General features: G+C 41.1%; 1 long non-coding RNA gene across 1 annotated transcript in view; it reads right to left on the bottom strand.

Annotated features, from left to right (window-relative positions):
- LOC137629006 (uncharacterized) overlaps nucleotides 1-18,198 on the bottom strand; it is a 69,635-nt gene extending 51,437 nt beyond the window's left edge. The window contains exon 1 of the long non-coding RNA XR_011041425.1: nucleotides 18,141-18,198. This is a non-coding gene — a long non-coding RNA (uncharacterized lncRNA). The remainder of the gene's footprint in view (nucleotides 1-18,140) is intronic.
- Between the last annotated feature and the right edge of the window lie 3,939 nt (nucleotides 18,199-22,137).

The following is a 22,137-nucleotide window of genomic DNA, read 5'->3' as shown; positions in this document are numbered from 1 at the left end:
AGACCTTGATAGTAGATGATCTCCTAGCCCTCGCGATCGCTCTGGCTGCCTCCTTCGAAAATCCCCGAGCTCTTGAGAGTCTTTCGATAGTCTGAAGGCAGTCAGACGAAGCGCGGGGAGGCTTTGATGAAGACTCCTTACGTGGGGCTGCCGTAAGAGATCCATCCTTAAAGGTAGACTCCTTGGAACGTCTAATAGCCATTGAAGTACCTCTGTGAACCACTCTCTCGCGGGCCAGAGGGGAGCAACCAACGTCAACCTTGTCCCTTCGTGAGAGGCGAACTTCTGCAGAACCTTGTTGATGATCTTGAAAGGTGGAAATGCATAAGCGTCCATGTGAGACCAGTCCAACAGAAAGGCATCTATGTGGGCCGCCTCTGGATCTGGGACTGGAGAGCAATAGGTCGGGAGCCTTTTGGTCAATGAGGTCGCAAAGAGGTCTATGGTGGGCTGACCCCAAGTCATCCAAAGACTCTTGCACACGTCCTTGTGGAGGGTCCATTCTGTAGGGATCACCTGACCTCTCCGACTGAGACAGTCCGCCAAGACGTTCAATTTTCCCTGGACGAACCTCGTCAACAGTGAGATGCCTCGATCTTTTGACCAGATGAGGAGGTCCCTTGCGATGACGAACAGTGTGTGGGAGTGAGTGCCTCCTTGCTTGGAGATGTACGCCAAGGCTGTGGTGTTGTCCGCATTCACTTCTACCACTTTGTTTCGGAGAAGACTCTCGAAACTCGTCAAGGCCAAGTGAACAGCCAACAGCTCCTTGCAGTTGATGTGAAGGCTCCTCTGATCCGACGTCCAAAGACCCGAACATTCCAGACCGTCCAGAGTCGCTCCCCAACCCAAATCCGACGCGTCTGAAAATAACACGTGGTTTGGGTTCTTGACCGCCAGGGACAGACCCTCTCGAAGACCTATATTGCTGTCCCACCAGTTCAGGCACGTCTTTACTGGTTCGGAGATCGGGATTGAGACAGCCTCCAAAGTCTTGTTCTTGTCCCAATGGGAGTCTAGATGGAACTGGAGAGGGCAAAGGTGAAGTCTCCCTAGAGAGATAAATTGTTCCAGGGATGACAGCGTCCCTAGGAGGCTCATCCAACTTCTCACAGAGCAACGGTCTTTTCTCAGCATGAGGCGGACTTTGAGCAAGGCTTGATCTATCCTGGTGGCAGACGGAAAAGCCCGAAAAGCTAGACTGCGAATCTCCATCCCCAAATAGAGAATCGTTTGGGAGGGAGTCAGCTGAGACTTCTCTAAGTTCACCAACAGTCCCAACTCCTTTGCAAGATCCAACGTCCATTGAAGGTCATGCAGACAGCGATGACGGGACGACGCTCTGAGCAGCCAGTCGTCCAGGTACAGGGAGGCTCGAATCCCCGATAAATGAAGAAATTTTGCCACATTTCTCATGAGCCTCGTAAAAACAAGAGGAGCAGGGCTGAGGCCGAAGCACAGTGCTCGGAATTGGTACACCACATTCCCGTATACAAACCTCAGATACGGTTGAGAATCCGGGTGTATAGGAATGTGGAAGTACGCATCCTGCAGGTCGAGAGAGACCATCCAGTCTCCCTCTCTGACCGCTGCTAGGACGGACTTCGTGGTCTCCATCGTAAATTTTGTTTTGACAACAAAAACGTTGAGTGCACTGACATCCAGCACCGGCCTCCAACCTCCTGTATGCTTTGGGACTAGGAAGAGACGGTTGTAAAATCCCGGTGATTGAAGGTCCGAGACTTTCACCACCGCTCCCTTCTCTAGCAACTGAGACACCTGCAGTTGTAGTGCCTGTCTCCTTGACTCCTCTCGATACCTGGGAGAGAGGTCTATAGGGACTTTTACCAGAGGAGGTCTCCGTACAAAAGGTATTTTGTACCCCTCCTTTAGCAACAACACAGACTCTCGGTCTGCACCCCTCTTCTCCCAGGCCTGCCAGAAGTTGTTCAGTCTGGCCCCTACCGCTGTCTGAGGACGTGGGCAGTCAGACTCTGCCACGGGAGGACTTGGATCCTCTCCTCTTGCCTCTTTTACTATCGGCACGAGCGCCTCCCTTACTGGGGGCTCTGCCACGAAAGGGCGGGATAAACCTCGTTGCTGGAGTATCGAGCTTAGGTCTTACAACATAAGATGATGAAGGAGCAGCCTTGCGCGCCGACGTAGCCATCAGGTTGTGGGTATCCTTCTGCACCAGAGAAGCTGCAATATCCTTAACCAACTGCTGAGGAAACAAGGCAGATGACAACGGGGCAAAGAGAAGCTCTGACCTTTGGCAGGGAGTTACTCCTGCCGAAAGGAACGAGCAAAGAGTCTCCCTCTTCTTAAGGACTCCTGCCGTAAAGGTAGCAGCGAGCTCATTAGAGCCATCACGGATAGCTTTGTCCATGCAGGACATAATTAGCACGGATACATCACGGTCGGCCGAAGAGATCTTCCTGCTCAAGGCTCCCAGCGACCAATCCAAGAAGTTAAAAACTTCGAAGGCCCTGTAAACCCCTTTGAGGAGATGATCAAGGTCCGAAGAGGACCAGCAAACTTTAGAGCGTCTCATGGCCAGGCGACGGGGAGAGTCTACGAGGCTTGAGAAGTCTCCCTGGGCAGAGGCAGGAACTCCCAAGCCGAGAACTTCTCCCGTGTCATACCAGACGCTCGCTCTAGAAGCCAGTTTAAAAGGGGGGAAAGCAAAGGCTGTCTTCCCCAAACTCCTCCTGGTGATCAACCAATCGCCTAGTAAACGCAAAGCTCTCTTAGAAGAGCGAGAGAGCACTAGCTTAGTAAACGACGGCGTCCAAGTAGCTAGGCCTAGCGTAAACTCTGACGGAGGCGAACGAGGAGCAGCAGTTACAAAATGGTCAGGAAACAGATCCTTAAAAATCAGCATGATCTTTTTAAAATCAAGAGAGGGCTGAGCAGCTTTAGGCTCCTCTCCGTCTGACAAAGTCCCCAAAGGAATATCAGTTGGAAGGGGATCAGCGACTTCCTCATCCGACGGAACCTCGTCCGACAACTGCCGAGTCTCATGATACGGAGAGCCATGCCGAGGAGGCAACGCTTGACAGGCAATGTCAACAAGCAACGGAGCAGCAGTAGCAGAAGAGGAAGCGACGTCACGACGCTGCTGAAAGGACTGAAAGTCCTGTGACTGACCAACAACAACAGCTGAAGTTGATTGACGCTCGACGTCACGTCGGACCTGCATTGACTGCAGAGTCTGAGCAGGCAAAACAACCTCCGACTGCGGTGACTGACGCTCAACGTCACGTCGAGGCAACGGAGCCGGTCGGCGAACGTCAGTGCGGGGCTGCGGCGGCAGCAGCTGAACGTCAGTTCGAGACTGCAGCAAAGGAGGATCCATGTCACGTGACTGACGTGAAAGACTAGGCACACGACTTGCATCGCGTTTCAAAGCACTAGAAACGTCAGCACTAACGTCAAACGGACGAGTGAATACTCGTTTGGGCGGCTGAAGGCCAGAGTCACGTTCAGCGCACTGGCGACTCGTAAGCAAAGGATCATCGCGAACCTGCTCAAAGTCATACTCTTCCATAAGGGAGGCAAGCTTAGACTGCATGTCCCGCAGGACAACCCACTTCGGATCAACGGGAGTCGGAACGGGCCGTGACGTCGGTAACGTCTGCGTTGGCAAAACATTGCCTCTACCGCGACCCTCGGACCCCGTGTTACGCTTGCGCTTAACAGGCGAACAGTCATCCGACGACTGCAAAAGGTCAGAGCTGCCCCAATGGCTACAGCCAGGACGCTGGACCTGTCCTGAAGGGACTGACTTTCGCTTCAAGGGTCTAGAAACCTTGCGCCAAGGTTTCTTGTGCGATAAGTCTTCGGAGGACGAGGAGAACATAGTCTCACCCGTCTTATGGTAAGGGCGATCTTGACGAGAAACGTCCGATACCAAAGAGGGAACGTCTCTCGCCCCCTTAAGTACTTCTCCCTGGTGCAGGGGAGCCTGAAAGAGGTCTCGGACTAGGGAAGCGACAAGCACGAACAGACGAACCCTCGGTCGCAACACTAAACACACTTTGCGCACTTATCACTTTATCACTACGATTTTCTGTTTTACCACTCTGACACTTCAACAACTTAACATCTGACATGAGTTGGTTACGGTCCGATGCTAAGGACTCAACTTTTTCGCCTAAAGCTTGAATCGCTAGAAACATATCCCGCATGGACGGTTCATGAGTGCTAGTAGGGGGTTCAGGAACAACTACTATAGGGGAAGGATTAGGTTCAGGGGCATGGGAGGAGGAAAATTCCAAAGATCTAGAGGAGCTTCTCCTCACCCTATCTCTCTCAAGCTTACGAGTATATTTGTCATACTCAAGCCAGTCGAATTCCGACAAGACCACGCACTCCTCACACCGATCTCCTAATTGGCAGGATTTACCCCGGCAATTAGAACAAACAGTATGAGGGTCGATAGAGGCCTTGGGAAGACGTTTGTTGCAATCCCTCGCACACTTGCGATATACAGAAGGGGGGTCAGCCATTTTGAACAATCAGAGAAAATCCAAGTCAAAACCAAATTCATCAACAATAAACACCAGCCAAAAACAGGGTTTCAAGAGTTTAATTGAAGAAAACACCCGACACAGCGAAAGCCAATAAACAACCAAAATAAAGTACTTCACCAAATCGGTCGAAAACTCAAGGTCATAAGCGAGCGGAACCAACTTGTCGACAAGACCGACAGAGAAGAACTGGAGAAATTGACAAGTATATGCGGTATCTGGCCGATAGTCGGCGCTGGTGGTCACACCCGCAACCTTCACGGCGATCGCTCGCGAGTTTTTGGAATCTGTCGAGCCGTCCGAGACGTCAGCTATTATATATTCACCGGCTAAGTTTAATATTTAAAATTGATTTTTGCAGGCTTTTCATCTGATGATGCAGTTATCTTTGACCGATTTTGCACTTGCGATTAAAACAATAATGATTTTCTCTCCTGTTTTGGCCAATCTTTACTTCAAGTTGGTGAATCAGAATCTACAGACATTAAAATCACCACATTTGATTGGTTATGGATGGAATTTGTTAGTCAATGCAAATTAGTTGTCACCTATGCATTTTCCAATCAAAAAGCTTGGCTTGGCTTTGCTGCTTCAATTTAGTCATAGCTAAGCTTTGCAAGTTATGAGTTTACCCAGCATTTTCAACAAATGACGAAGAAACTTTAAAATTTTTATGTAATCACGGTGTACTTCTTCTGGATATAACTTGTCCAGTGTTTCTAGCCTTTTACACTACAATCTGACCATCATTAATGGTAGTGTCACGGTAAAGTAAGAAAACTGAAAAGTAAGAAGATTGTCCAGTGTACAGTACCTTCTCTGCAAGTGATTACAAAGATAGTATTTTGGATAGGTGCCAATTTAAACCGTGGAAGTTACAGTAATCATTTATGGTAACTTATAGTTAAAGAAAAGGAGTTTTTGCTTTGAGGTAACTGATGTTTTTATAGAAACAGACAAGACTAAGTTTGGCAAGTATAAATATGGATGTGGTAGAGAAATTCATGGTGTGTGGGTTTTTGGTGGAACAGATTGTCTCTGAGATTTTTTGCAGGCCACTTATTGAAAATCCAGAGGTGCTGCTACCTTAATCTGACTTATTCAAAAGTATATTACAACAGGTACAGTAGTACTACAGTCAGTGACAAGTGAGCAGCATACCAAAGAATTACGGATACGGGCACTTGACAATAAATCAGAGCAAAATCCTGAAATCTATACTCAGAACATCAAGCAATTATAGAGGGCATAACATCCTATTTTCTTACGTTTGGTACATGTACAGCACTCAGAAAGAGTACAGTGGAACCTCTACATACGAATTTAATCCGTTCCAGAACCAACTTCAGATGTAGAAATTGATCGGATGTCGAAACGAATTTTCCCATAAGAATACATTGAAATAGGATTAATCCGTGGTTGAGCCCAAAAACCTATGATAACTTCTTAATAAACTACTACACATAACTTTCCCATGAGAATAATGAACACTAAATTAGATAATAGACATGTAAATAAGAAGAATAGACATGTAAATAAGAAGAATTAGCAAAAAATGATAAATAAGAAACGGGTTTTTAGCGTCACTTTACCTTAGAAACTCCAGCGCAGGTGTTGTTCGTCTTCGCTACGCAGAGAGGAGAGAGGAGACGGACGGACGGCGAGGAGGTAGAGAGGTTAACTACGATAAACGTAACACTACCGTAACTTATTCTAACTTACACTAAGTGAACTTTAACATAACTTAGCTTATTTTTTTTTTAATTTTTATATTTTATATTTTTTTTTTACATTTTCTTTTTTTCTTTTTGATGATTACGTAATTTTAATCACTATCACTTACATTTAAAATTGACTGAATTTCTTTTGCTTCACTCTTTTCCGTTTTCTGTGTTTCACTTTCTTCCTCTTCACTCTTTGCCGTTTTCTTCGGTTCACTTACATCCTCTTCATCGCGAGTTCGCTTCGCAGTTTTTTTAAAGAAAGCATCGATAGATAATTGCTTCGTACGGCTTTTCAGAATGTTTCGAAAGTGCGTTAGGCAAACCTCATCGAATTGAGAAACTACACGACAAACCTGCAATTTCTTTGGATGGTATTTGTCGATGAAGTCGACCACGTCTTGATATTTTCCTAACACCTCTTTTATTTGCGCTGAACCTAACACATGTTCTACCTCCTCGCTCTCTTCCTCGTCATCACTCATGTGCTCCGACATAGCATGGAGTTCCTTGAGCTCATCCGTCGTCAGTTCGTCGTGATGTTCGGCGACGAGTTCCGTAACGTCATCTGCGTTGACCTCCAGACCCATGGACTTGCCAAGGGAGACTATTTCCTCTACGGCTTCCGCTGCACCGACCACGGGATCAGGTTCGGGGTCAAAACCCTCGAAATCTCGGGGAGAAACTGCATCAGGCCACAGCTTCTTCCATGCAGAATTGAGGGTCCGTCGAGTTAATCCCACCCAAGCCTGATCAATGATCTTTAAGCAGTGCACAATATTGAAGTGGCCCCTCCAAAATTCACGCAAAGTTAAGTTGGTGCTTTGCGTGACATTAAAGCACTGCTTGAATAAGTGCTTGGTGTACAGCTTCTTAAAATTAGAGATGACTTGCTGGTCCATGGGCTGGAGGATAGAGGTGGTATTTGGTGGAAGATACAGCACCTTTATGAACTTGAATTCATCGAAGATATCATCTTCAAGTCCGGGGGGGGGGGGGTGAGCGGCTGCATTGTCAAGGCATAGCAGGCACTTTAAAGGCAATTTCTGCTCATGAAGATACTTCTTCACAGAAGGACCGAAAACTTGGTTTACCCATTGCACAAAGAATTGCCTAGTGACCCAGGCCTTCGAGTTGGATCGCCAGAAAACATGAAGCTGATCCTTATCGACGTTGTGTGCTTTAAAGGCCCTAGGGTTCTCCGAATAGTAAACAAGCAAGGGCTTGACTTTAAAGTCCCCGCTAGCGTTGGCACATAGAGCAAGAGTCAACCGATCCTTCATTGGCTTATGCCCAGGCAATTTCTTCTCTTCAGCAGTGATGTAGGTTCGACTCGGCATCTTCTTCCAAAACAGCCCGGTTTCATCACAATTGAACACCTGCTGCTCTACGTAGCCTTCTTCCTTTACGATATTTTCGAATTTCTTAACAAAGTCAGTTGCAGCCTTTGTGTCCGCACTAGCAGCCTCTCCGTGGCGAACAACTGAATGAATCCCGGACCGTTTCTTAAATTTCTCGAACCAGCCACGAGATGCCTTGAAATCATCTGAGGAAGGCTCGGTTGAACTCTCCCCAGCATCACCCACAGAGCTCTCCTCCTTCAAGTCCGTAAAGATGGCGTGCGCCTTCTCGCAGATAACGGTTTCGGTGATGGTGTCGCCAACGATCTCTCTATCCTTAATCCACACTAGTAGAAGTCGTTCCATCTCTTCTAGGATAGGGGTACGGCGTTTGGAAATTATAGTGATCCCCTTAGAAGGTTTCACTGCTTTAATAGCTTCCTTCTGTTTAAGGATTGTCGAGATCGTCGACATATTACGGCCATACTGTTTAGCAAGTTCACTCACGCGGATGCCACGCTCATGTTTTTCAATAATTTCCTGCTTAATTTCTATAGAAAGCATTTCCTTCTTCCTTTTCTCACCACTACCACGACCACTGGCAAAACTAAGCCTTTTTGGACCCATGATTTACGTAAATTATCGTTAATGGATGCACGTAAAAAATCACGATTAATTCACAGTTAATATCACAACGCAAAGAGCACAACCGCAAGAAGCCGACGAGAACAGAAGACTGACCCAAGCCGCGCTAATTGAGCGTCCCTCCGAGGTCGATGTGCTGCCTTCTATCGGCGGAAATAAAAAACACTTCAGGCGCTATGAGCACCGACTACGCGTACGAGTATTGTTTACTTCGGGTGTCGAAAAAAAAATTCGGGTGTAGAGTCGGAACGTGTTCGAATTGTACTTCGCGTGTCGAAAAATTCGGATACAACCGGTACGACGAAAATTGCTACTTCGTGTGTCGAAATAAAATTCGGGTGTAGAGTCAAAAATTTGCTCAAATTTTACTTCGGATGTTGGAAAATTCGGATGTAGATACGATCGGATGTAGAGGTTCCACTATTATACGCAGTACTGTATATCTGCGATATATTTTTATAAACTGCGCCCAATTACAGGGAGTTGCTGCACCAGTTCTTCCTTGCTGCTGCCAAATTATATCAACCCTTTGGATATACAACCTAAGTAAGACCCAGTGGCAATAACACCCAACCATGACCCAGTCACCATACCCATCAAACAGGATCCAGTGATCATACCCAACAACCAAGATCCAGTGGGGCATCTCAAACTATCCACTGTTTTTTACTCCCAATTTGGATTACTCTGACTATCAAGGTAAGTGAATACAGACAAATTCTCAACATAAACTAATGATACGACTATCTAAGGGGGGGTCAAAAGGGGGCTTCCCCCTGGTAGGCGAGAATATGGCTTCTAGGTTAGGTACAGAGGGTTATTTTTGCTGGTGCTCTAGTTTGTTTCCCTTTTAAAATAGGACCATGATAAAATAGAGAATTGTGCTTTCAATAGAAAACGGACGTCAGAAGAAAATACAACTCTTTGTTGGCAAACTACCGCTATAGAGTTATTGGGTTTTTTGACTGGCCAGGCAGCACTACATAGGAGATCTCTCTCTCTCTCTCTCTCTCTCTCTCTCTCTCTCTCTCTCTCTCTCTCTCTCTCTCTCTCTCTCTCTCTCTCTCTATTTGAAAAACTAGTGAATATTGTAGTTTACAGACCCCCAAATACTAAGGAGTTTGACATAATAGAAAAAATTGATTATTTATGTAGAAACCATAAAGACTGGAATATACTCCTATCCGGAGATTTTAACTTTCCTTTCGTGGATTGGAAAGAACGGATAGAAGAAAGTGGTTGTATGTATACATATAAAAAAGAGAGTAATATGTTATTTTCATTAGTAAAATAAATTTTTGAATATACTTACCCGATAATCATGTAGCTGTCAACTCCGTTGCCCGACAGAATTCTACGGAAGGGATACGCCAGCGATCGCTATACAAGAGGGGGGTGTACTCACAAGCGCCACCTGTGGCCAGGTACTGCAGTACTTCTTGTTGACACCACTTCAATTTTTCCTCGGTCCACTGGTTCTATGGGGAGGAAGGGTGGGTCAATTAAATCATGATTATCGGGTAAGTATATTCAAAAATTTATTTTACTAATGAAAATAACATTTTTCAATATTAAACTTACCCGATAATCATGTAGCTGATTCACACCCAGGGAGGTGGGTGAAAACCAGTGTACATGTATATCAAGAAGCTAAGTATCCCGTATTTCATATTATCAGTTATTCAAAATAACAATGAAATTACAAGTACCTGGTAAGGAAGTCGACTTGAGCCATTACTCTGCCTTAAATAAGTTCGTCTTCCTTACTGAGCGCAGCGTTCCTCTTAGGAGGCTGAACAACTCTAAGGTGCTGAAGTATCAAGGGCTGCAACCCATACTAAAGGACCTCATCACAACCTTTAACCTCGGCGCTTCTCAAGAAAGAATTGACCACCCGCCAAATCAACAAGGATGTGGAAGGCTTCTTAGCCGACCGTACAACCCATAAAAAGTATTCAAGAGAAAGGTTAAAAGGTTATGGGATTATGGGAATGTAGTGGCTGAGCCCTCGCCTACTACTGCATTCGTTGCTACGAATGGTCCCAGGGTGTAGCAGTACTCGTAAAGAGACTGGACATCTTTGAGATAGAATGATGCGAACACTGACTTGCTTCTCCAATAGGTTGCATCCATAACACTCTGCAGAGAATGGCTCTGTTTGAAGGCCACTGAAGTAGCCACAGCTCCCACTTCATGTGTCCTTACCTTCAGCAAAGCAAGGTCTTCTTCCTTCAGATGAGAATGTGCTTCTCTAATCAGAAGCCTGAATAGTAAGAAACTGAGTTCTTAGAACTTGGAAAAGAAGGTTTCTTGATAGCACACCATAAGGCTTCTGATTGTCCTCGTAAAGGTTAAGACCTTTTTAGATAGTACCTAAGAGCTCTAACTGGGCAAAGTACTCTCTCCAGTTCATTCCCCACCAAGTTGGACAGGCTTGGGATCTCGAACGACTTAGGCCAAGGACGTGAAGGAAGCTCGTTTAGCAAAAACCGAGCTGCAAGGAACATGTAGCCGTTTCAGATGTGAAAACAATGATCCTGCTGAAGGTGTGGATCTCACTTACTCTTTTAGCTGTTGTCAAGCACACGAGGAAAAGAGTTTTTAATGTGAGGTCCTAAAAAGAGGCTGATTGGAGAGGTTCAAATCTTGATGACATAAGGAACCTTAGGACCACGTCTAGATTCCAGCCTGGAGTGGACAACCGACGTTCCTTTGAGGTCTCAAAAGACCTAGGGAGGTCCTGTAGATCTTTGTTGGTGGAAAGATCCAAGCCTCTGTGGCGGAAAACCGCTGCCAACATACTTCTGTAACCCTTGATCGTAGGAGCTGAAAGGGATCTTACTTTCCTTAGATATAACAGGAAGTCAGCAATCTGGGTTACAGTGGTACTGGTTGAGGAAACTGCATTGGTCTTGTACCAGCTACGGAAGACTTCCCCTTGAGACTGATAGATTCTGAGAGTGGATGTTCTCCTTGCTTTGGCAATCGCTCTGGCTGCCTCCTTCGAAAAGCCCCTAGCTCTTGAGAGTCTTTCGAAAGTCTGAAGGCAGTCAGACGAAGAGCGTGGAGGTTTGGGTGTACCTTCTTTACGTGAGGTAGACGTAGAAGGTTCACTCCTAGAGGAAGAGCCCTGGGAATGTCGACCAGCCATTGCAGTACCTCTAAGAACCATTCTCTCGCGGGCCAGAGCGGAGCCAACCAACGTCAGCCGTGTCCCTTTGCGAGAGGAGAACTTCTGAAGTACCCTGTTGACAATCTTGAACGGCAGGAATGCATACAGGTCGAGATGGAACCAATCCAGCAGAAAAGCATCCACGTGAACTGCTGCTGGGTCTGGAATCGGAGAACAATACAACAGGAGTCTCTAGGTTATCGAGGTAGCGAACAGATCTATGGTTGGCTGACCCCACAGGGCCCAAAGTCTGCTGCAAACATTCTTGTGAAGGGTCCACTCTGTGGGGATGACCTGACCCTTCCGGCTGAGGTGATCTGCCATGACATTCATACCGCCCTGAATGAACCTCGTTACCAGCGGGAGCTTTCGATCTTTAGACCAGATGAGGAGGTCCCTTGCGATCTAGAACAACTTCACGAAAGAGTCCCTCCCTGCTTGAAGATGAGAGCCAGGGCTGTGGTGTTGTCAGAGTCCATCTCCACCACTTTGTTAAGCTGGAGGGACTTGAAGTTTATCAAGGCCAGAAGAACCGCCAACAACTCCTTGCAATTGATGTGAAGTGTCCTTTGTTCCTGATTCCATGTTCCCGAGCATTCCTGTCCGTCCAAAGTCGCACCCCAGCCCGTGTCTGATGCGTCCGAGAGGAGAAGGCGGTCGGGTTTCTGAACAGCCAAAGGTAGACTTCCTTGAGAAGAAAGCTGTTCTTACACCACGCGAGAGAAGACCTCCCCTCTTCGGAAACAGGAACTGAGACCGTCTCTAGCGTCATGTCCTTTATCCAGTGAGCAGCTAGATGATACTGAAGGGGGGGAGGTGGAGTCTCCCTAATACGATGAACAGGGCCAGCGATGAAAGTGTCCCTGTTAGACTCATCCACTACCTGACTGAGCATCGGTTCCTTCTCAGCATGCTCTGGATGCATTCTAGGGCTTGGAAGATCCTTGGGGCCGACGGAAAAGCCCGAAAAGCTCGACTCTGAAGATCCATACCCAGGGAGACAATGGTCTGGGATGGGACGAGCTGAGACTCCTCAAAATTGACCAGGAGGCCCAGTTCCTTGGTCAGATCCATAGTCCATCTGAGAATCTCTAGACAGCGACGACTTGTGGGAGCTCTTAAAAGTCAGTCGTCTGACCTGGAAACGTTTACCTTCTTCCCCTAAAGAGACTAGGGAGACGAGCAAAAACGATAACAACGTTACTCGCTTGAACGAAACGTTTATCCAGCTCTCTCTCCCTCCGTCTCTATCTCTCTCTCTCTCTCTCTCTCTCTAGACTTAGAACCTGAGAGAAGAGCCCAATCATATATACTCGTTAAAACATATTATTGTTAAAGGAAAAAAACTGAAAGATTTCCCAAATAAAAAGTTCCTTTATTAGAATTAAAACCATTAAGCTAAGAAAGAATGAACAAAACATTATAAACGGTTTACTCTTACTGCAACGTGACACCGTGAAAATTCTCTCTCTATCGTAACGATAGAGCGCAAGTTGAACGTTCTGAACGTCAACAACTGCAGAGACAAAACAAAACGTTAGTTCAACTTTGAAACAGTACGAGACTATCAAAGAAATTCTTTCAAAAACATTAAAATAGCATAATATGTTAACAGGTAAAACCGAAATGACGGGCTCAATGTTAATTAACTTCGGTACAAGAAAAGACCGCCTACTATTAGGAAAGGTCGAATATAAACAAATATAAAAATTAATTTTAATAATTTTATAAAAAAGGAAGTTAATCGAAGAGGCCTATAAAAGGCGGAGAGATATAAAATAAATCTATAACTTTTGTTAAGCAAAAATAAGAAAGAGAGTCTATACTCTCTTAGACACCAACACTTCCGTCTAAGGGAAGGGTCGGCCATTTAAAGGTGAAAGAGAGTTCATACTCTCTTCGTCACCATAATTAATCAAATTAATTCCAAAAGCTAGCTAAGCTAATAATAAAACTTCCTGAATAGCGAAAGCTGAAATCTTAGAGCAATACTTCACCAAAAACCGTGAACAAGACTCCAAAATTATAAGCGTATCCATGAACGTCTTGCCGGAAGCACGACAGAGGAAAAATTGAAGTGGTGTCAACAAGAAGTACTGCAGTACCTGGCCACAGGTGGCGCTTGTGAGTACACCCCCCTCTTGTATAGCGATCGCTGGCGTATCCCTTCCGTAGAATTCTGTCGGGCAACGGAGTTGACAGCTACATGATTATCGGGTAAGTTTAATATTGAAAAAGTAGCGCAGAAGATAAGAGGCAATTTGAAAAGCTTCAAGATATGCTATTAGAACATAATATGCAACAAATAAACCACATTCCAACAAGAAAGGAATATGTCCTAGATCTAGTATTTGTGAATGAGGTGAATTATGTTAAAGAAATAATAGTGTATAACACGGGAATTTCAGACCACAATGTCATAGAATTGATAGTTCATTCCAAAGCAAGTGATCGCAGAATTAATAAAAGCACAAAACTTTGGGAAGGATATGGAAATTATAATTTTTACAGTAAGAATATAAAATGGTCAGAAATAAATGAAGAATGGAAAAATGTATTTGTAAGTGATAATATACAGGTAAATACGGACATACGGTACAAAATACTGGAGAAAATTGTTGAAAAATATGTACCGAAAAAAAAACAATAAACAAAAGACGTGCATACCAAGAGACAGAAGGATCTTATTTCAGAAAATTAGAAAGTGGAAGAAAAATCTTGCAAAAGAAAAAAATGTGTGGAAAATGAGGGAAATAAAATGTAAGATAGAAAATGCAGAACAAAAGATTATACAGTCGAAAGAAAATGAAAAAAGGGACTTAGAAGAAAGGACACTTCAAAATATAAAAAGAAACCCCAAAGTACTTTACTCCTATGCAAAAAAGATGAATAAAGGGAAAATAGAAATAGGCCCTCTAAAAATTGAAGGACGGCTAACGAATGCAAAAAAGGAAATGTGCAACATATTAGCAGAAAAATATAAGAGTGAGTTCACGCCAAGAATCGCGAATGAAAATAATGAAACAGAAATGAGAGAAGAAAATGTTGAATATCTAACGGATATAGATATTAATGAAGCAGATATTGTCAAGGCTATAAACGAAATTAAAAATGGATCGGCAGCCGGACCAGATGGAGTTCCAGCGATTTTGTTAAGAAAAACTGCAAACACTATCGCGAAGCCGCTTGCAATACTGCTAAGACAAAGTGTAGATATGAGCGAGATATATGTTAAACATAAATTAGCTTATATAACCCCTATCTTCAAAAGTGGATCAAGACTAGAGGCAAGCAATTATAGACCTGTTAGTCTAACATCACATATTATGAAAGTGTATGAGAGGGTAATAAAAAAGAAAATAATGAACCATTTGGTCAAAAATAATTTGTTTAATATGGGTCAACACGGTTTCGTGCCTGGAAAAAGTACACAGACCCAACTGATAGCACACTATGAAAACATATACAAAAATATGATAAATGAAAAAGACACAGATGTGATCTATCTAGATTTTGCAAATGCCTTTGACAAGGTAGACCATAACATATTGGAGAAAAAAATGAGAAAGCATAATATTGTGGGAAAGATAGGAAAATGGGTAAAAGAATTCCTGCAAAACAGAAAACATAGTGGTTGCAAATGACGAGAAATCAGATGAAGCCCAGGTAATATCGGGTGTGCCACAAGGTATGGTATTAGCTGCACTGCTGTTTGTTATTATGATCTCAGACATAGACTGTGATGTTGAAAACTCCATAGTGAGAAGTTTCGCCGATGACACAAGAATAAGTAGAGAAATTACTTGTGATGAGGATAGGAACTCACTACAAAGAGATCTAAACAAAATATATGAATGGGCGGAGATAAATAGGATGGTATTTAACTCCGATAAATTTGAATCAATAAATTATGGAAACAGAGAAGGAATGATGTATGCATACAAGGGACCTAATAATGAGACAATCACAAACAAGGAAGCAATTAAAGACCTTGATGTAATGTTAAATAGGAATATGTTATGCAACGACCAAATAGCAACACTGTTGGCTAAATGTAAAGCAAAAAGGGAAATGTTATTCAGACACTTTAAAACAAGGAAAGCTGAACACATGATTATGCTTTACAAAACTTATGTACGTAGTACACTCAAGTACTGCAATGTGATATGGTACCCACACTACCAAAAGGATATTGCGCAAATAGAGAGTGTACAAAGGTCCTATACTGCTAGAATAGAAGAAGTTAAGGACCTTGACTACTGGGAAAGACTGCAATTTTTAAAACTATACAGTCTAGAAAGGAGAAGAGAACGCTACATGATAATACAAGCATGGAAGCAAATAGAAGGAATTACTGAAAACATCATGGAGCTTAAAATATCAGAAAGAGCAAGCCAAGGTAGATTAATAGTGCCAAAAAATATTCCAGGTAAACTAAGAAAGGCGCACAGGACATTAATCCACTACGCACCAGCATCGATAATGCAGCGACTATTTAATGTGCTGCCAGCTCATCTAAGAAACATATCAGGAGTGAGCGTAGATGTGTTTAAAAATAAGCTCGATAAATACCTAAGATGCATCCCAGACCATCCAAGACTGGAAGATGCAAAATACACCGGAAGATGCATTAGCAACTCTCTGGTGGATATACGAGGTGCCTCACACTGAGGGACCTGGGGGAACCCAAACAAAAAATAAGGTAAGTCTCTCTCTCTCTCTCTCTCTCTCTCTTGCAACAGCTCATTTTTTCTTTGCCTACACATACACTGAATAGTCTGGCCTATTCTTTCCACATTCTCCTCTGTCTTCATATACCTGACATCACTGAGATTACCAAAAAATCTTCTTCAGTCAACAGGTTCACTACTGCGCTGTAATTGTTCAGAAGCTACAGGTACTTTCCTCTTGGTAAATGTGTATGAGACTCTTTAGCTATGATAAGCAACTCTTCTAGGAGGGCACTCCAAAATCAAAACATTGTCCTCTAGTCTTGGATAGTGCCATGGCCTCTGTACCATGGTCTTCCACTGTCTTGGGTTAGAGTTCTCTTGCTTGAGGGTACACTTGGGCACAATATTCTGACTTATTTCTCTTTTATTTTTTTTAGGCACAATATTCTAACTTATTTCTCTCCTTATTTTCTTAAAGATTTTAAAGTTTATATATGAAAAATCTAACTTTTCCAACTACGGTTGTAGCTTAGCTTGTGATGATGATGATGATGGTGATAATAATAATAATAATAATTATGACGATGATGCTCGATAGATAACTGCAGAAGTTAGTCCCATAGGTGATGTTCCACAGGCTTACATTTACATGAAAAACAATTTTTTGTTAAGTTTTCTTATTTTTTTGTTGGCTTCTATTGTTATTAGCTTCTGTATTTCCTTATTTTTAACTTTACCCCACCCAAAACTCCAATTCCTACCTGGGGTTCCCCATTACTGTTGAGTGGTGGTAAATGGAAAACGATACTTTTGCGGAAGATAACAACATCAAAACACAATACAGTAAAACATTAAGAAAACTTATGCTAAATATTATTTTCTATGCAAGAATGGCTGGGTGGGATTCTACAGAAATTTTACTTTTCCTTGCATGAAAACCAGGGTTTTCCACTGGATTCCCCAATTGCCTAACTGTTTATATATAAGGGGGTGTGGTAGGAAAGCATATAAATGGGTGGTTTGCCCAAATAATAATGGTCACAAATGGATAAAGCACATGACAAGTAGGAAAAGTTATAAAGTATTATATGGTTCATGTATTAAGCTTGAAATTATGGTAAAAAGTATTTACCAAATAAATGTACCAATGAAGTATATGTGATGCGCATGTTTAAACTCAGCCAAAAACACAGAAACATCTAAAAATTATTAATTAACAACATACCCTGCTAACAAGAAAGGGGCACTGGAGTATTAACTATAAACCTCATTCAGACTGAGCTTATCTTGGAAAAGTGTTACCAGTGGATCGACACTAATGAATAGAGAACGTCCGGAGACAGGCTCCGGGCGGTCTGGAACAAACAAACGAACTAGTGAATAGTCCTTCCAGTAGCTTACCTTCACGATTCCCTCCCTAACCTTACCTAGGACAGTTTGTCATTACTTCATAATACAGTAAATCATATAACCTATGAAGGGTTCAGGGGATACAATGTACAGGTATATAAATATATTTACAAAATAAAAATTGAGGGTATGGTTTTTAAGGTACAAATTATCCCAAAATATGGTGCATACCCTTATGACAAGAAATCATTTTCTCAGTCTTGATACTTGTGTACATTTAACCGTACAAGCATCAACAATTTACTGCTTGGTAGGCCTACTTACTTTGACACAGGATTTTCTCATAAGTTTTCCTTTTTTTTTGTGTAGATTTAAGGACACTACTTCACTCGTAGATCTACTTGTTAAAGGTACTCTAGTTAAAGACTAGGTTACTTGGAGACTGATCACCCGATTTATAACTTTTCCCTAACCTCCTAAAGGGACCAAAGTTAGAGCCCCTGTTTTGGTAATTCCTTTATTAATGATTCTCGGCATAATATTATAAAAAAAAAAAAAATCCAGACATGAACATCCAATTCAACTTAAAATTTACCATTTTACGGCCAATCATGTTCAGCTCATTCAAAAAATTTAAATAGTAATATTTCAATCTAAGCTTAGTTTACATGGAAGGATACCAAAATAAATATCTATTAGGGTCCTACCTTCTCCATAATATAAATCAAGCAACATATCCTTTATGTTGTGATGTTTAATAAGCCGTCAGGCGTCAGCTGGTTCTGGTGACAGATACGAATACAATAAGTCTAAAATACCAAAAAAAACATTTTATATATATATATATATATATATATATATATATATATATATATATATATATATATATATATATATATAATTATCCATTAAACCATAACCTAAAGATTTATAGTAGCTCATGAAATTAACTAAAAAAAATCACGTAATTTTAACACTGGTCCATTTTTTGCTAAAACGGCTGCACGAATTTATATATGTTAATGCTAAAATCTCTATTTGTATATCAACAGCACTAGCTTTTATGTTATTTGAATAATAAAATCATGCCGCAAAACCATTTAAACTAACATTTTCACTCCTTTATAGAAAACGGGTTTCGAACTTCGGTAAAGAAAATGTATCTGATCTGTCAAAATATAGGGAGAGAATTTCAATGTTCCCCCGATGCTGATTGACAAAATTATTTGTGCTCTTCATCTTAATAAAGAGGGGTCTCTCATCATTATTTTACGTTACTCCTTAATTTTCCTAATTTAATTCCTGAGAATATTTGACCAAAACTTCACACAATGAGGTTCACGAGTTATTTTCATTTTGGCTAAATTTTATTTTTACCTAAATGTTAAGTATAGGTTTCTAGTAACCTCCGTATATAAGCGCAATCTACAGTAAGTATAACAGTTGTTTTCGACGTTAATCAGACACACATACATACATATACACACACACACACACACACACACACACACACACACACACACACACACACACACACACACATATATATATATATATATATATATATATATATATATATATATATATATATATATATATATATATATATATATATATAGCCTATTTTTTGCAGCCCAAAACAATAAGATACCAAGACACCCTTGTGTCTTTGATAGTTTGAGAGAAGCCAAAGTTCTACAACAGACTAAGATTTTTTTTTAAATTCATTTCACTCTTCCACACTTAGGGAGACCAGTCTGTAAAACTTACAGTAAAACAAGGAACTGATAAAACAATTATGACACTTGAGTAGGTCTAATTCTAGTACGTGGCTTTCCATCTTAAAATAATTATTCATATTCCCATATGCTTTGTTATGAATATCGTGATAAAATAACCACTGACATCAACATTTAACAAAAGGTTTTTTATAAAAATAATTATCAAACGATTGTATAAAAATAATATACTAAAAATAAGCACATCAATACGTAATTGGATCAAAGCACCAACACTAGAATGTTCACAAAAGTGACAAAGAGAATGAGTTCCGGATCAGTAATCCAATCTGGGCATCTTTCAGTAACAAGTTTTCTGATATTGGCTACAGCGTTGCCAGTGTTTTTTTTGTACTTTACGAGAAATGTCTGTCCTTTTATTTGGCTATGTCATCCTCTGCAGTGATTGGTTGTTGTCAATGTTTACTACTTGCTCACGTCATGAAATAATTTTTTATGAATGAATACAACTGGGTAGTATCCAACATCTATATTATATTTCAGGGAAATAGAATTTTTAATTTTTTAATAAACAGCGTGTGTAAAAACTGAAATTATATCTAAAAAGAAAAAAATTATATTGGATCTAGTACTATGAAAACTTTGAATTCATACGAAACATTCAAAGAATATCTAGCAGGGTTTTGGCTATGATGTAAACTGTCGCTTGCAGCTCTGTTTGCCTTAACGATGATTGGTGGGTTTGGTATATACGTAACAAGGAAGATCAAGGGAGACCATAAAGTCGCTTGAATTCCCATGAGCCCCTATCTGGTTAGCAGTGGACGTTGGCAACAGATGGCGCTAATCCGTTTTGGCGTTTCTTTACATCTGGACTCGAGAAAAAAAGACCGCTTGACATGATTTACATTTGTTACTGTTTCTGAATAATGATGAATACATATATGATTAATTATATATATATATATATATATATATATATACCTACAGTAGTGTAATACTTACTATCAAGGGCTTAATTCCATACTCATTTCGGTATAATCGAAGTTGTCCCAATGAATTTTAGTTATACCTGTTGTCAATAGATGAGGCTAATCTGAAAGCTAACGGCCACTAGTTTTTCGGTGAAATTTCCGGTCTTTCCCTCACTATCTTAGATATTGTAACTACTAAAGGCCTGCTGCTTATGAGGAATCATTGTCATTATACACCAAGACTAATAATATACATATTCCTCCCAAATCTAAGGGATTGTTCTATATCTGCTTTATATATTATCAAAATACTTTTCTAAATGATGAAAAGTATTTTGTCTTGTAAATGTTTAGCCCACGGCCACACGACATTGTAACCAGAAGTCAGTCAACCACACTTGATTAATTGTCTGCTTTTTACTCCTTCCGTTTAAAGATTATATTGATTAATTGTATGGTATAATTGTATGGTATAATATGTATATAAATGTATGTGTGTTTTACCACACTCCCGTTCTATTTAACAATAAAAACAAGGACGTCTTGAAACAACGAATATAGCCTTCCCAGATTTACGTGGAATTTTTTATTCTTGTTGTAACGCCTTGTACTTGGTTAGCTACTTTATGGTTATGTAAGAAAACTTTAATCTGAGATAGGATTATAAACAAAGACAACGTCCCACTTTTGAATACTGTAAGTCTTAAGGTTATACTTCTACATGCCACTGGTGATGGGCCGATGGCAACCTTTCATGACGTCAGTAACATGCAGAACTGCCAATCTCTGCTGTACATAATGTAGTCAATAAAAAAAGTATTCTCACCTGGAGTATGTCCTTCGGCTTAAAGTATCGTTTGAAAGTTATACTCAAAATGGCCTTAAATCGATATAGAAATTTCATGATTTTACCGCTCAAACCAGGGGTTTAGCGTGTACTTAGCGGGAAATTTGTCCTTTCATTGGCTATGGCTTTCAAGATGTAGTGACCTTGCATAGCGGAAAAAGCTTTAGCCGAAGATTAGCTACACTATTCTCTGTAGTGACTGGTGGTTGGTTGTGTTTACATCTTGATTACGTCATGAAAGTCGTTTAGGCGGGCTGCCAACGCAGCTATATGCTGGGCAATCTAACGAACGAAAAGTCGTTTTATGAATGAATAACACTAGATGGCAACTAAATACCTATATTATATTTTTTTTAAAATTACAAATTTTATTCAGAAAACGAATATATGAGAAAACTAAAACGATAATAAACTAATTACAGAATAAATAATTGGCCTAGCTACTGAGAATTGTTCAAATGAATATAAAAACGTCCTGAAAGTATTCAAATGGATTTGGCTACGAAATTCATGTCGTTTGCAATACTGTTCACCCCAACAATGATTGGTGTGTTAGTTCTTAACTTTTAGAATATAGTCGAAGGGTTTAAGTAAAATTGGATTATTGTAATAAACTTCGAAAATTGTGAATTACAATGTTGATTTTGTAGTAAGATCTAAGTCAGCTAAACCTTGAAAGATATTACATTAATTTAAATTCTATCAAATCTCTTCTACTCTATTTTTCTGTTTAACAGTAAAATTGATTATTACGATTTATTTTAAATTCACTATGTATTCAATTTAATACGTGCTATGGTATGCAGCTCTTCTAGAAGGACACCCCAAAATCAAACCATTGCTCTCTAGTCTTGTGTAGTGCCATAGCCTCTGTACCATGGTCTTCCACTGTCTAGGGTTGGAGTTCTATTGCTTGAGGGTACACTCGGGCACACTATTCTATCTTATTTCTCTTCCTCTTGTTTTGTTAAAGTTTTTATAGTTTATGTCGGAAATATTTATCTTAACGTTGTTACTGTTCTTAAAATATTTTTGTTTTCCTTGTTTCCTTTCCTTACTGGGCTACTTTCCCTGTTGGAGCCCTTGAGCCTATAGCATTCAGCTTTTCCAACTAGGGTTGTAGTTCAGCAAGTAATAATAATAA

Source organism: Palaemon carinicauda, chromosome 37, assembly GCF_036898095.1.
Source record: "Palaemon carinicauda isolate YSFRI2023 chromosome 37, ASM3689809v2, whole genome shotgun sequence".
Lineage (NCBI taxonomy): Eukaryota > Metazoa > Arthropoda > Malacostraca > Decapoda > Palaemonidae > Palaemon > Palaemon carinicauda.
This window is presented reverse-complemented; position numbering and strand designations above follow the sequence as displayed.